Genomic DNA, 14,954 nt, shown 5'->3' with positions numbered 1-14,954 from the left:
CTTTCATTTACAAATGTAATCATAAAAATCATATAGAAACATGACATATAAAATCATTAAACCACAAGAAATAGAGTACTGCACTCATAATCAACAGCCATATAGAAACATTACATGTAACATTTTTAAGGCAAAAACAGATAAGACATGGACTATTGCATTTTTGTAAAAACCATCATTGCATTGTGTATGACATCTAGTGAAATATTTATTACAATGTGTTCAATAACATATGGATAACATATGAACTTTGATAAAATATGAGTACAGATAGACACATCTAACACATGGATATGTTTAAACATACCTGAGCCACAATACAGTGTTATATGTTGCTGTGTTTCTCTGTGCAAGAATATAATAAAAAGAATGACTGAAAACCTAAACGTGCGCTTTAAGATTTAAAAAAAAAAAAAAAAAAAAAGGGAAAAGGGGAAAGATGCAATAAGAAAAAAGAAAAGAAGGGGGAAAGAAAGAAGATAGAAAAAAAAGAAAGAAGAAAAATTAGGAATATGAACATACCTTGTTAATATACTATTTTGGCTCAAATCTGCAAGCAAGCAAGTGAAGCTGACAAAATAAACAGTAAACTGGAAAAAGAATTGAAAACTAATCAGATGGTGAAATGATATGGTGTTGTTTCTATTAGATATGCTGCGGTATTTGGAGGTAACCAATGAGTTTTTCATCTCGGACCACCTGTTTGTCCTGGTGAGTCCTGCCCGCAAAGGCAAACCTTCCTCTAAGGCTATCATTTTGAGATGAGATTCGATCGGCCATTTCTGCCGCTTATGTAGCGGCAGGAAAGAAGCCCCCCCCCCTCGGGGTGCGGGCTCATTATACCAAGGGCTTTTCTCCTCCTGAGCCACGTCGTCGTCGGTGACTCTGGATGAGATTTACAGGGCTGCTACGTAGTCCTCTTTGAACACCTGCACCAAGTTTTACAGGGTTGGTGAGGCAGCCAAGTAGGATGCTTCTTTTGGTGCCTTAGTGTTGGCAGCAAGCTCGGTAGTCCCACCTTCAGTCCCACCCTGAATTTTTAGGACTTGTCCGAGAATAAAATGGAATTGTACAAGAACGAAAGGTTAGGTTCTTACCTCTGCTAATCTTCTTTCTTGTAAATCCACACTTTATTCCAGGAACCTGCCCTATCTATGTCTGATTCGCTGATCATCTGCCTTGAAATACTGGTAAGCTGGATTTATGTTTCGGACCAGCATTTATAAGAATGCCATCTGACTGGAACTAGCACTAAATTGGGGGGGGGAGTTTTCCCTGATTTAGCACCCCCTTCTGACAGTGCAGGCTGTGTCTTCCTATAGCACTGTTTCTGTCGTTCAGGTTCTAATGTTTCATACTTTTCATTGTTGCTGTTTTGCATATGTTAATATGAGCAGAATTGATTTGTTTGGCAGGAGTTCCCCGTTTCCCTCTCTCTCTTGTTTATTATTTTCTGTAATTGTTCCTGGCTACTTGAAGACTAACTGGAGTCTAATGGGCATGCTCCAGGATATGCTAGCAGAGGGAGGAGCTATGACTTCAATCATCTGAAGCTACAGTGCCTGCCAGCTGGGTATGCATAAAACCCACTGGTCTCGGAATAAAGTGTGGATTTACAAGAAAGAAGATTAGCAGATGTAAGAGCCTAATTTTTCATTGTGGCTCAGGTAAGTTTAAACATATCCATATGTCTTAGATGTGTCCATCTGCATTCATGTTTTATCAAAGTTCATACATTATCAATATGGGGGTTTAACAGCTTATGGCAGTTGCAATGTGTTAGTACTTTAAATATGTATCCGGAGCAGTTAAAGAGCAGTAGCAGTGCCATCCTGCATTCAGATAAGTCACCTCTTATTTCTTGTATGTTATCAAGGTTGGAAATAAATAGTGGTGTATACTAGCAGGTGGCAGAGACAGTGAACTTGCTGTGATGGTCTCTATTATAACTGACTCCGTGATTTTTCACTAGAGTTTGGTTATGGGTCTGAGTGTTCACTTAGAAATCTAGTCACTGTGTCTGCTTGTTTATTTATATAGAAATAAGGTGATTATTTTTTTTTAATCAATATGCTATTGACATGATGAACTTTAAAATAGAAGTTCTTTTTTTTTTTTTTTTTATTTATAAAATTTACACATTTATTATCAAGCATATCATCTTGTACAGAAAGTGAGATCAAGAAAACATAATAATATTATTTACTCTCAAACCTGAAAGTAATTCAAAAATAATAAAGAAAATATACATCCTAACTTAATCACACACTAGTCCTCAAATAAAATAGAAGTTCTTATGAACACATTGTAATAAATATTTCACTAGATGTCATACACACAATGCAATGATGGTTTTTTACAAAAATGCAATATTCCATGTCTTGTTATCAGTTTTTGCTTTTAAAATGTTACATGTAACGTTTCTATATGGCTGTTGATTATATGAGTGCAATACTCTATTTCTTGTGTTTTAATGATTTTATATGTCATGTTTCTATATGGTTTTTATGATTATATTTGTAAATGAAAGGGTTTATATCCAGTTTCTATATGGTTGTTGATTATATGGGAGCGATACTCTATTTCCTGTGTTTTATTGATTTTATGTGTCATGTTTCATATGGTTTTTATATTTGTGAATGTAAAGGTGTCATATTTATATTTAGTTAGTTAATTTGAAATCCCCCTGTCAATTTTTTTTGTTTTTATTTTAAATTTGTATTGTTTTTAAATAATTTAAAAAATATATTTGTAGACTCCTGAGGCAGGCCTTACAGCCGAAACACATTTGTGTCACGTATTGACTACAATAAAGACATTGAGCACCACAGGTCATCTTCTCTGTTCTTTGTGTCTCTACTGTAGAAAGGTAGGAGCTCCTGTTTGGGTGCAGAACTTTCCCGAGTCACAGGAACCAATCCTTTCCTTACTTTGCACTCCTGGATTTTTTCAAGATCATCAATAATAGTTGGACAGAAATCTGACCCTAAAGCAAATTGAACTGAACAGCAAAACTGCAGGAGGGGAAGAAAAAAATAAAAAACAGGCAAAGTGGAAGAGAACAAAATGGTGGCAGAGCCGTCTATGTTTACCAATAGTCAGATTATTCAGCTTATTTTGTCAGTTGTGCTGGCATTGGATATCTATCCAGCTTGCTGCTTTCACAAACTTTGGCAGAGCACACAGACAAAGCAGCAGGTATCAACTACAGAAATGTAAAGTTAAGTCAACCAAACTGAATATATATGATATTGAAAAGAAATCTAGGGAGTACTAATCTCACTTTTTGGGTCTACCCAGTCATCAATCGGATTTGTACAATGATCAATGGGTAAGGTATGGGTAGAGCAAGAACACTGCCTAGGACCACATAAAGTTAACACAATTGACTTATGTGCATAAGGCTGCCTTGTTGCAGGCATTCTTGAAGAGATGCGAACTACACTATCGGGATCTTAAAGCACAAATATTTCATGACTACTTGACAGATGTTATATTCTCTGCACTGAGCTATTTGAACAGAAGGTGTTTTTCATGCTACTCTACTGGGCCATTGAAGATCTGTTGGAAAAGTAAAAAGAGTACTTTTGAAACAATGGCAGAAAAGAGACCTAGTTAGAACTAATGCTTCTGTGAAATGAAGACCCATAAATGGGTGAGACTAGAGACGAAAGATTATTGCTGGCTCAGGCTGTCATGTGACTGTTAGATTTAAATGAGAGGGCCTTTCATATTTGCTCTAGTGGAGGCAATTTTATGCCGTTGACAGGACCCTGATAAGACGGTAAACCTAGAAATCTGGTTTGTTGTTTGGTGATCCCTCTGGGGCAATTTCACATCTTGAGATAATGAAACTTATTTACAAGGGGACGTTATCCCAGTCTTTGTAATACATTAGAGTGATATCAGAGGCAAAACTAAACTTGCTCTACCATAATTGCGCTGATTCAATATAATATTATTTAGTCCCATCTTATATAAAACCTTAAGCGCGCATGCGTACTCCTACCTGCGTGATCCATGATCCGTATGTCCGTGGCAGGTAGGAGTGCCCATGCACGCGTCTGGCCAGCTCCCTTACACTCCCTGGCCAAAGTTACTTTTAAGTTCAAAGCCGCCACCGCGGCTCCTCTCACAAGCTGCACCTGCGTCGGAGAAGGCTTCCGATGCAGGTGGGGATCGTGAGAGGAGCCGTTGCGGCAGCTTTAAACTTTAAAAAAACTCCGGCAAAGAAACTAAGGAAGCCTATAGCACATCCTGCCCGTGCAGGAGGAGGAATGGGCCCATCTGCTCGCCAGCCACTACGCAGCAGTGATCGTGTATGATGAGGAGTGCGCGGGTGGAGGGTCTACACGAGCGGCGAAACGGACATCTGCTTGCTGAAAGATATGGGGGGGATGGAAAGATTTCTGGGCTCCTCCGATCTGTACCTATAATGCCACCGCTGCTGCAAACCCTAAAGCCCCTGCCTGAGATTTGTCCTACGCGAAGAGGTGTTTATCATGAGAACAGAGAGCAACTTTAAAGTTTAAAAAAAAGAGAGGGAAAGGGGGCTGCTTTGGGGGGAGGGGTGTGCTGGGGGGCAGACAGCAATCATGCTTAGTTCTGGAAGGGAGGGGAACAGAAGGGAGCCTCAAAGCAGGCAGGGCACAACAGGGGGCCAGGGAAAGAGGGAAAGGGGGCTGCTTTGGGTGGAGGGGTGTGCTGGGGGCAGACAGCAATCAGGCTTTGCTCTGGGGGGGGGAACAGAAGGGGGCCATGGAGCAGGCATGCATGGCACAACAGGGGGCAGGGGAGTGCTGGTGGGGCAGACAGCAATCAAGTATCCCATGCTGGTAAGAAGTGGAGGGGGAGAGGTATAGGGGGCTGCTTTGGGGGAGGGGTGTGCTGGGGGGCAGATAGCAATCATGCTTTGCTCTGAGAGCGGAGGGGCCATGGAAAGACAGGCACCCATGGCGCAACAGAGAAATACAGGCAGGCAGGGGGCCAGGGAGACAAAGAATGACAGACAGACAGGGGGGCCAGGGAGAGAGAGACAAAGAAAAAAAATCAGACATCTACTCTAGCACCCGTTAATATAACGGGCTTAAACACTAGTTATACTATAATTAACTCATTCAATGTCAATCGTGGTACTGAAGAAATAACTAATCAGTTATAACCACAATATAATATCTACCATAGTGTACAGCACAAGAGACAGAAAAGCCAGAAGCAGATTAGCAACCTACTCTTGATCGAGTTATAGACCACGTCTTCAAACAGGATTATAACTTCAATGAATATCACAATTAAGGTGCAAATTCACCTAAGAGTGGCATCAATCAGCACATCGCCTTTCCAGATGTCGTGACTCCTGATGCAGCTGTTCCTATCAAAACATGGACCCTTGTGGGGGGGGGGGGGTTTCATTATGGCAGAAACAAAAAAATATTCAACGGGACTGCAGTGAAATAACAAATCAAAGAACAAAGGCAAAAAACTGCAGTGATGATGTACAGGACGCCAAGTCTTTATTGGACAAACATAAAAATAAAATCATAAAACAGTTTGTATCCAAAAGGTCAGATAAAGCCGGACCCAATACAGTCCATGTTTCAAAGAAACACTCCTTCCTCAGGGGTCCTAATCTATACTTTTACAAGGCAAAAAAACCTGATGGATAACAACTGGATAAAAACAGTAATTAGCTGAACAAACTTTAGGGCTCCTACGTGGTGCAGAGCAAAGAATCAAAAAGTCTATTCATTATAACATACCTTTTTATGCGGTGTTGGATATTTCTATAATTGCTTATTTTTCAATAGAAGTACATTTGGAAACTAACTCTTTTGGTAGCATTTCTAAGTTGGAAAGACTAGTGTTCTATTTGTAGGTCTGCTTGATCAAACCAAGTGTCATGTCAGGTATTTTGTTCCACACAGTAGCGAGATGTGCTAGTATGGAATAACTCTGCATTTCTCTTCAATGGAGGTGGAGCTCAAATGGGCTACAAACACAGCCATAGCTCTGACACTGTAAACTGTAACATATCTCTCCAGAGTTAGTCCAGCAGAAGCAGAAATGCAGTCTCCTAGCCAACTGGACAAGGGGCATCTACCAAATGTTCCCACCATGTTTGGATCAAAGAAACAAAAAGCTGGGTATACCATGGGCTTTAATCCACTCCAGATAGAAGGCCAAAGCTCATTTGCAGTCCAAGGTGTGCAGTGCTTTTCACCTGGATGGGCATGAGGTTTTGGGAAGAAATATTGGCAGAACAAATGACTGGATTTTCACCTTCACCAACACTACCTTTGGAAGGAACTTAGGATGCATGCAGATAACTATTCAATTATGAAATTCTATGTAAGGCAGATCCACTACTAGGGCTTAAAGCTCACCTACTCTGTGAACTGAAATGTCTGCCATCCAAAAAAAAGATCTTCCAGGTCAGCCACTTCAGATTTCATAAATCAAGTGGCTCAAAATATTTCCTCCTCTTGGTTTTAAAGGTATTACTCTGTAACTTCATTGAATGTCCCCTAATCTTTGTAAGTTTTGACAAGAGTGAAAAATCGATCCACTTGTACCATTCTACTCCACTCATGATTTTGTAGACTTCAATCATATCTCCCTTCAGCTGTCTCTTTTCCAAGCTGAAGAGCCCAAACCTTTTTGGTCTTTCCTCATACAAGAGGCGTTAAATCCCCTTTAGCATCTTGGTCACTCTTATTTGAACCTTTCCTAGTGCCGCTATAGCTTTCTTGAGATAAGGAGACCAGAATTGAACACAATACTCCAGATGAGGTCGCACCATGGAGAGTAACAGAGGCATTATAACATTCTTAGTTTAACCATACTTTTTAAAATAATTCCTAGCATCCTGTTTGCTTTCTTGGCCGCCACCACACAGTGGGCGAAAGGTTTCATCGTTATTGTCTACAATGACATCCAGATCCTTTTCTTGGACGTTAACCCCCAACTGCCTCCTGGCATAAATAGGACCCTGTAACCCCATGCTTAGTATATGACAACCTGATTGTTTAATGAGAACAATTTGGTTCATTAGCTAATCTCTGAATGCCTTTAATATGTTCCAGATTGACTGAAGCTCCAGGAGATTGATGTGAAGCTAGATCTCCTAAGCGGACCAGTGTCCCTGGGTATGAAGTCCTTACATGTGAGCTCCCAAGTCCAGAATGGATGCATCTGAAGTCAGAAATTTGAAATAGAAGTTCCAGAATCAAATTGGACTGACTCATACACCAGAGAAGAGACTGAACAAACTCCAGTGTGATAGACTGACATCTACAAGGATACACATGGCTTGACACAACTAGGAAGCAAGGGTCCATTGGGTCTCTTTCAAATGGAAGCAAACCATTAGCATAACAATGCATTCTGAGGCCAAGTGGCCTAATAACCTTAACATCTACCAAGCTGTGACCTGCTAGATCTGAGTGGCAATGTATTAAATTTGCATCTGCTCCATAAGCAAGACAGAAATCCTGACAGATCAAAAGGGACACAAGAGGGAAGGAAATGCAAGAAAGCAACAGGCCGCAAGCTCAAGTATATGTATACGAACGTAAGGAGCCTAAGGAATAAGATGGGGGAATTGGAAGCTATGGCACAAAAAGATAACCTTGACATCATCGGCATCACAGAAACATTGTGGAATGAGGAAAACTTCTGGGACACTGTGCTACAGGGATACAAGCTATACCGCAGAGACAGAGAAGGTCAAAAAGGTGGGGGTATTGCCCTATACATCACAGAGGGAATTGAGTCTACCGGAGAGAACATGAAAGACATGAAAAATAAGGTAGAGTCTCTATAGGCCAAAATTCCAGGAATAAATAGAATGGAAACGAAGATTGGCATCTACTACCGACCACCAGGGCAGTCCAAAGAAACTGAAGGAGAAATGACGGACGAAATTAAACGCAACTGCAAGGGAAGCAACGCAGTTATCATGGGCGACTTCAATTATTCAGGGATAGACTAGAACCTAGGCACCTCCGACTGCAGTAGGGAGACCAAGTTCATGGATGCTGTAGGCGATTGCTTCCTGGAACAACTCGTAAGGAAAATATGAGAGGAAATGCAATTCTGGACTTAATTCTAAATGGACTATGAGAACCGGCGCAAGGCGTAAAAGTAGAAGGGACGCTGGGAAGCAATGATTACAATATGATCCACTTCAACCTGGACACAGGGGCAAAACATTGATCCAGAACGACGGCCACAGCACTGAACTTCCGAAAAGGAAATTATGAAGTGATGAGACTCATTGTGGGGAAGAAAATTAAGAAGTGGATAAGCACTGTAAAAATCGCTGGAGCAAGCACGGTCCTTTTTAAGGACACAGTCACCGAATCGCAAAAGAACAAGGAACCAGCGTGGCTCACTGTAGCGGTGAAAGAAACGATCAGCGACAAGAAGATTTTGTTTAAGGAATGGAAAAGGTCAAAAACGGACAAAAACTAGAAAAAGCACAAACAACATCAAAGCAGGTGCCATAAGGCGGTAAGAGGGGCCAAAATAGGTGGAGAAGGGAGGGGCTCTGTTTTACTTCTAAGGTTAATTGCATTATCTTTGGGACATTGCTGAAACAAGGCTGCCCTGTGAACTTCTAAAAGCTACCGTATTTTCACGCAAATAACGCGCACCCGTATAAAACGCGCACACGGGTATAGCGCGCAGAAATCACGATGATATGTACAAAAACTTTGGTATACCGCGCTCACGGGTATACCGCGCATGCTGCCCGACGCTCCTTTCGCCCGCCCTGACTTTCCGTGCGCTGTCCCGACGCTCCGTTCACCCCCCCTGACTTCCGTGCACTGTCCCCCCTTGAAGGTCTGTCCCCATCCTGAAAGCCTGATGCCCCCCCCCGACGTCCGATACATCCCTCCCCCCCCCGAAGGACCGCCGATTCCCCAACAATATCGGGCCAGGAGGGAGCCCAAATCCTCCTGGCCACGGCGACCCCCTAACCCCACCCCGCACTACATTACGGGCAGGAGGGATCCCAGGCCCTCCTGCCCTCGACGCAAACCCCCCTCCCCCCAACGACCGCCACCCCCAAGAACCTCCGACCGCCCCCCCAGCCGACCCGCGACCCCCCTGGCGACCCCCACGACCCCCCCACCCCCCTTCCCCGTACCTTTGGTAGTTGGGCCAGAAGGGAGCCCAAACCCTCCTGGCCACGGCGACCCCCTAACCCCACCCCGCACTACATTACGGGCAGGAGGGATCCCAGGCCCTCCTGCCCTCGACGCAAACCCCCCTCCCCCCCAACGACCGCCCCCCCCAAGAACCTCCGACCGCCCCCCCAGCCGACCCGCGACCCCCCTGGCGATCCCCACGACCCCCCCACCCCCCTTCCCCGTACCTTTGGTAGTTGGCCGGACAGACGGGAGCCAAACCCGCCTGTCCGGCAGGCAGCCAACGAAGGAATGAGGCCGGATTGGCCCATCCATCCTAAAGCTCCGCCTACTGGTGGGGCCTAAGGCGCGTGGGCCAATCAGAATAGGCCCTGGAGCCTTAGGTCCCACCTGGGGGCGCGGCCTGAGGCACATGGTCGGGTTGGGCCCATGTGCCTCAGGCCGCGCCCCCAGGTGGGACCTAAGGCTCCAGGGCCTATTCTGATTGGCCCACGCGCCTTAGGCCCCACCAGTAGGCGGAGCTTTAGGATGGATGGGCCAATCCGGCCTCATTCCTTCGTTGGCTGCCTGCCGGACAGGCGGGTTTGGCTCCCGTCTGTCCGGCCAACTACCAAAGGTACGGGGAAGGGGGGTGGGGGGGTCGTGGGGGTCGCCAGGGGGGTCGCGGGTCGGCTGGGGGGGCGGTCGGAGGTTCTTGGGGGGGGCGGTCGTTGGGGGGGAGGGGGGTTTGCGTCGAGGGCAGGAGGGCCTGGGATCCCTCCTGCCCGTAATGTAGTGCGGGGTGGGGTTAGGGGGTCGCCGTGGCCAGGAGGGTTTGGGCTCCCTTCTGGCCCGATATTGTCGGGAAGTCGGCGGTCCTTCGGGGTGGGGGTGCGAGTGGTCCTGCCGGGGGGGGGGATGTATCGGACGTCGGGGAGTCGGCCGGGCAAGAGGGCTTGGGCTCCCTCTTGCTCCGATCGTGGATGCGGGTGCGGGTGGGAGCGCGTGCGAGCGGTCGTTCGGGGTGGGGGTGCGAGTGGTCCTGCCGGGGGGGGGGGGGATGTATCGGACGTCGGGGAGTCGGCCGGGCAAGAGGGCTTGGGCTCCCTCTTGCTCCGATCGTGGATGCGGGTGCGGGTGGGAGCGCGTGCGAGCGGTCGTTCGGGGTGGGGGTGCGAGTGGTCCTGCCGGGGGGGGGGGATGTATCGGACGTCGGGGAGTCGGCCGGGCAAGAGGGCTTGGGCTCCCTCTTGCTCCGATCGTGGATGCGGGTGCGGGTGGGAGCGCGTGCGAGTGGTCGTTCGGGGTGGGGGTGCGAGTGGTCCTGCTGGGGGGGTGAATCGGGCGTCGGGCGGGGTGGGAACTATGTTTTAAAACTTTTGTATACCGCGCTCACGCATATAACGCGCGAGGGGTATGCGCGGTAGGTAAAAACGCGTATAACGCGCGCGTTATATGCGTGAAAATACGGTAAGTTACTCAGCATTTCATATTCTGCTCTTTTCACTGGTTTTCAGCATTATATCTGCTTAATTTCTCTTCTCCTCCCTGTTTCTTACTAAAAAAAAATATAAAAAAGCACAAAAAAATAAACCCTTCTCTTTCCTCTGTTAAATCTTATTTCCTCTTCCTGCATTTTTGTTTAAAATACTGTGTTTTAGGTGGTATAGAGCCTATATTTCTGGTGCCTGTGGCTCAGGGTGACTAGGGTGGGGAAAATCCTGTTATAAATCCTGTGTTTTAGGGTAGCACTGATAGAACCTGCAGTTTTGTTTAAAATACTGTGTTTTAGGTGGTATAGAGCCTATATTTCTGCCTTACTAGTAGTCTTATTTATAGTCCCACCAACCCCAGGGACCACTATTCATATATAGAGACCCATATAATCAGGACTACTCAAATCAAGTCACTTCACAACCAATCAAGATGACCTTTATTCTATGCAATCACTGTGGTGTTTTAATTCCAAGACATACTATTTGGAGGCTTAAGGCTTGCCCCATCTGTCTTCAACTTGCCAGTATTAAGGAGGAGCTCTGCAAACTTAAACAGGAATTGAATACAATTAAAGCAGCTTCCATCACTCCACAAAATCATACCAACTTACCACCTCTACCTCAAAGAATAAAACAGCCCAGGAATAAATGGGTCACAGTAGGCTCAGGAAGATTGCGACATGTAACACAGAAACATCCACCTTCACTAATATTACCTCTACATAATTCCTTCGCTCCACTAGTGCACTGCGATACTCAGGAAAACAGAAGGGAGGTGGGACTAGAACCAATAAAGGTAACTCAAGAGAACAAGCGCACCCTAAGTACAAATAAAAAAGCCAAAAACAGAAAACTATTACTGTTGGGGGATTCCATCATCAGAGGCATTAACCTTGGAACACAAGGCGAGGAGACCAAAATAGTGAAATGTCTTCCAGGATCCTCAGCTACCAGGAGTTCCAGGCAAATACTGACTATAATTAAGGAAGAAACTAAGGATATTAACACTGATGTTGTTATCCATCTGGGAACAAATGACCTGGCCAACAACTCCACACTTGCAGCACAGAAAGCTTTTCGGGAGCTTGGTGAGGGCGTGAAACCTTTTGTAAAGACTTTAGCTTTTTCTGAAATACTGCCTGCATATGGAAAAGGAGAGCAAAGAGTAAAAAACACAGAGGACTTTAATAGATGGCTCAGAGCCTGGTGTCATCAAGAAGGCTTCAGGTACATAGGAGGATGGGGAAATAAATGGAAGGACAAGAAGCTATATTGCACTGATGGGCTACATATTACTACAGCAGGAAAAAGAAACCTTGCAGAGAAATTTAGACAATATTTTTCTAGGCATTTAAACTAGAAGGAGGGGGTGGTGTATGTACGAAGGACAATTATAGAGACCACCCCCGGCAAAAGAAAAGATGTGATAGAAGTAAAGGCTGCAACATAAACAATATCGGCAACTCATTTCTTAGTATTGCAACGGAAAGTGAAACGACACAAAAATCCATACGAAAAAGGAGATTATCACTGAAAAATAGCTAGAAAGCGATGACCACAAATGCTCGCAGTCTAAGCAACAAAGTTCATGATCTGCAAGCCCTGATATTAGAGGCAGATCTAGATATTGTTGCTATCACAGAGACATGGTTCAGTGAATCACATGGATGGGATGCAAACATACCGGGATATAATCTTTTTAGGAAGGACAGAGATGGTCATAAAGGTGGAGGAGTAGCTCTCTATGTAAAGATCAATATCCAAGCGACCGAAATGCAAGGGACCTGGGGAGAGGAAGAAGCGATATGGATTGCTCTGAAAAGAGAAGATGGAACTTCTATCTACGTGGGTGTAGTCTACAGACCTCCGACTCAATCGCAGCAAATTGATAAGGATCTGATTGTGGATATCCAAAAGTTTGGAAGGAAAGAGGAGGTTCTGCTGTTGGGAGATTTCAACCTGCCGGATGCGGACTGGAATGTTCCGTCTGTGGAATCGGAAAGAAGTAGGGAGATTGTGGATGCCTTTCAAGAGGCTCTGCTCAGACAAATGGTGAAGGAACCCACAAGGGAAAAAGCGATATTGGATCTGGTCCTCACAAATGGAGAGAGTATCTCTAATGTTCGAGTGGGTGCTCACCTGGGTAGTAGCGATCATCAAACGGTTTGGTTTGATATAACGGCTAAAGTTGAGAGCGGCCGCACGATACTTAAAGTCCTAGATTTCAAACGTACGGACTTTAATGCAATGGGAAAGTACCTGAAGAAAGAGCTGTTAGGATGGGAGGACATAAGAGAAGTGGAAAGACAGTGGTCTAAGCTGAAAGGAGCGATAAAAATGGCTACGGACCTTTATGTGAAGAAAATCAATAAAAACAAGAGAAAAAGGAAGCCAATATGGTTCTCCAACCTAGTGGCTGAGAAAATAAAGGCGAAAGAGTTGGCGTTCATGAAATATAAAAAAACCCAAGAAGAGGAGAGCAGAAAGGACTACAGGGTGAAACTGAAAGAAGCCAAGAGAGAGATGCGTTTGGCAAAGGCACAGGCGGAAGAACAAATGGCTAAAAATGTAAAAAAGGGAGATAAAAATTTTTTCAGATATATTAGTGAAAGGAGGAAGATAAAAAATGGAATTGCTAGGCTAAAAGATGCTGGGAACAAATATGTGGAGAGTGATGAGGAGAAAGCAAATGTGCTAAACAAATACTTCTGTTCTGTGTTCACAGAAGAAAATCCTGGAGAAGGACCAAGATTGTCTGGCAAAGTTACACGAGAAAATGGAGTAGATTCTGCGCCGTTCACGGAGGAGGGTGTTTATGAGCAACTTGAAAAACTGAAGGTGGACAAAGCGATGGGACCAGACGGGATCCATCCCAGGATACTAAGGGAGCTCAGAGAGGTTCTGGCGAGTCCTATTAAAGACTTGTTCAACAAATCTCTGGAGACGGGAGTGATTCCTGGGGATTGGAGGAGAGCGGATGTGGTCCCTATTCATAAAAGTGGTCACAGGGATGAAGCAGGAAACTACAGGCCGGTGAGCCTCACTTCAGTTGTTGGAAAAATAATGGAAGTGTTGCTGAAAGAAAGGATAGTGTATTTCCTTGAATCTAATGGGTTACAGGATCCGAGGCAACATGGCTTTACAAAAGGTAAATCGTGCCAAACGAACCTGATTGAATTTTTTGATTGGGTGACCAGAGAGCTGGATCGAGGACATATGCTAGATGTAATTTACTTGGATTTCAGCAAAGCCTTTGATACAGTTCCTCATAGGAGGCTGTTGAACAAACTTGAAGGGCTGAAGTTAGGACCCAAAGTGGTGAACTGGGTCAGAAACTGGCTGTCGGACAGACGCCAGAGGGTGGTGGTTAATGGAAGTCGCTCGAAGGAAGGAAAGGTGACTAGTGGAGTCCCTCAGGGTTCGGTGCTGGGGCCAATCCTGTTCAATATGTATGTAAGTGACATTGCTGAAGGGTTAGAAGGAAAAGTGTGCCTTTTTGCAGATGATACCAAGATTTGTAACAGAGTAGACACCGAAGAGGGAGTGGAAAATATGAAAAAGGATCTGCAAAAGTTAGAGGAATGGTCTAATGCCTGGCAACTAAAATTCAATGCAAAGAAATGCAGAGTAATGCATTTGGGGATTAATAATAGGAAGGAACCGTATATGCTGGGAGGAGAGAAGCTGATATGCACGGACGGGGAGAGGGACCTTGGGGTGATAGTGTCCGAAGATCTAAAGGCGAAAAAACAGTGTGACAAGGCAGTGGCTGCTGCCAGAAGGATTCTGGGCTGTATAAAGAGAGGCGTAGCCAGTAGAAGGAAGAAGGTGTTGATGCCCCTATACAGGTCATTGGTGAGGCCCCACTTGGAGTATTGTGTTCAGTTTTGGAGACCGTATCTGGCGAAAGATGTAAGAAGACTTGAGGCGGTCCAGAGGAGGGCGACAAAAATGATAGGAGGCTTGCGCCAGAAGACGTATGAGGAGAGACTGGAAGCCCTGAATATGTATACCCTAGAGGAAAGGAGAGACAGGGGAGATATGATTCAGACGTTCAAATACTTAAAGGGTATTAACGTAGAACAAAATCTTTTCCAGAGAAAGGAAAATGGTAAAACCAGAGGACATAATTTGAGGTTGAGGGGTGGTAGATTCAGGGGCAATGTTAGGAAATTCTACTTTACGGAAAGGGTGGTGGATGCCTGGAATGCGCTCCCAAGAGAGGTGGTGGAGAGTAAAACTGTGACTGAGTTCAAAGAAGCGTGGGATGAACACAGAAGATTTAGAATCAGAAAATAATATTAAAGATTGAACTAGGCCAGTTACT

The 14,954-nt window shown here is 44.9% G+C and overlaps 1 protein-coding gene across 1 annotated transcript in view; it reads right to left on the bottom strand.

Moving 5' to 3' along the window:
* The window catches only part of HERC2 (HECT and RLD domain containing E3 ubiquitin protein ligase 2), a 3,346,202-nt gene that overhangs the window by 3,256,798 nt on the left and 74,450 nt on the right, over positions 1–14,954 (bottom strand). The window lies entirely within an intron of this gene.

The sequence above is a fragment of the Geotrypetes seraphini genome, chromosome 6 (assembly GCF_902459505.1).
Source record: "Geotrypetes seraphini chromosome 6, aGeoSer1.1, whole genome shotgun sequence".
Classification (NCBI taxonomy): domain Eukaryota; kingdom Metazoa; phylum Chordata; class Amphibia; order Gymnophiona; family Dermophiidae; genus Geotrypetes; species Geotrypetes seraphini.
This window is presented reverse-complemented; position numbering and strand designations above follow the sequence as displayed.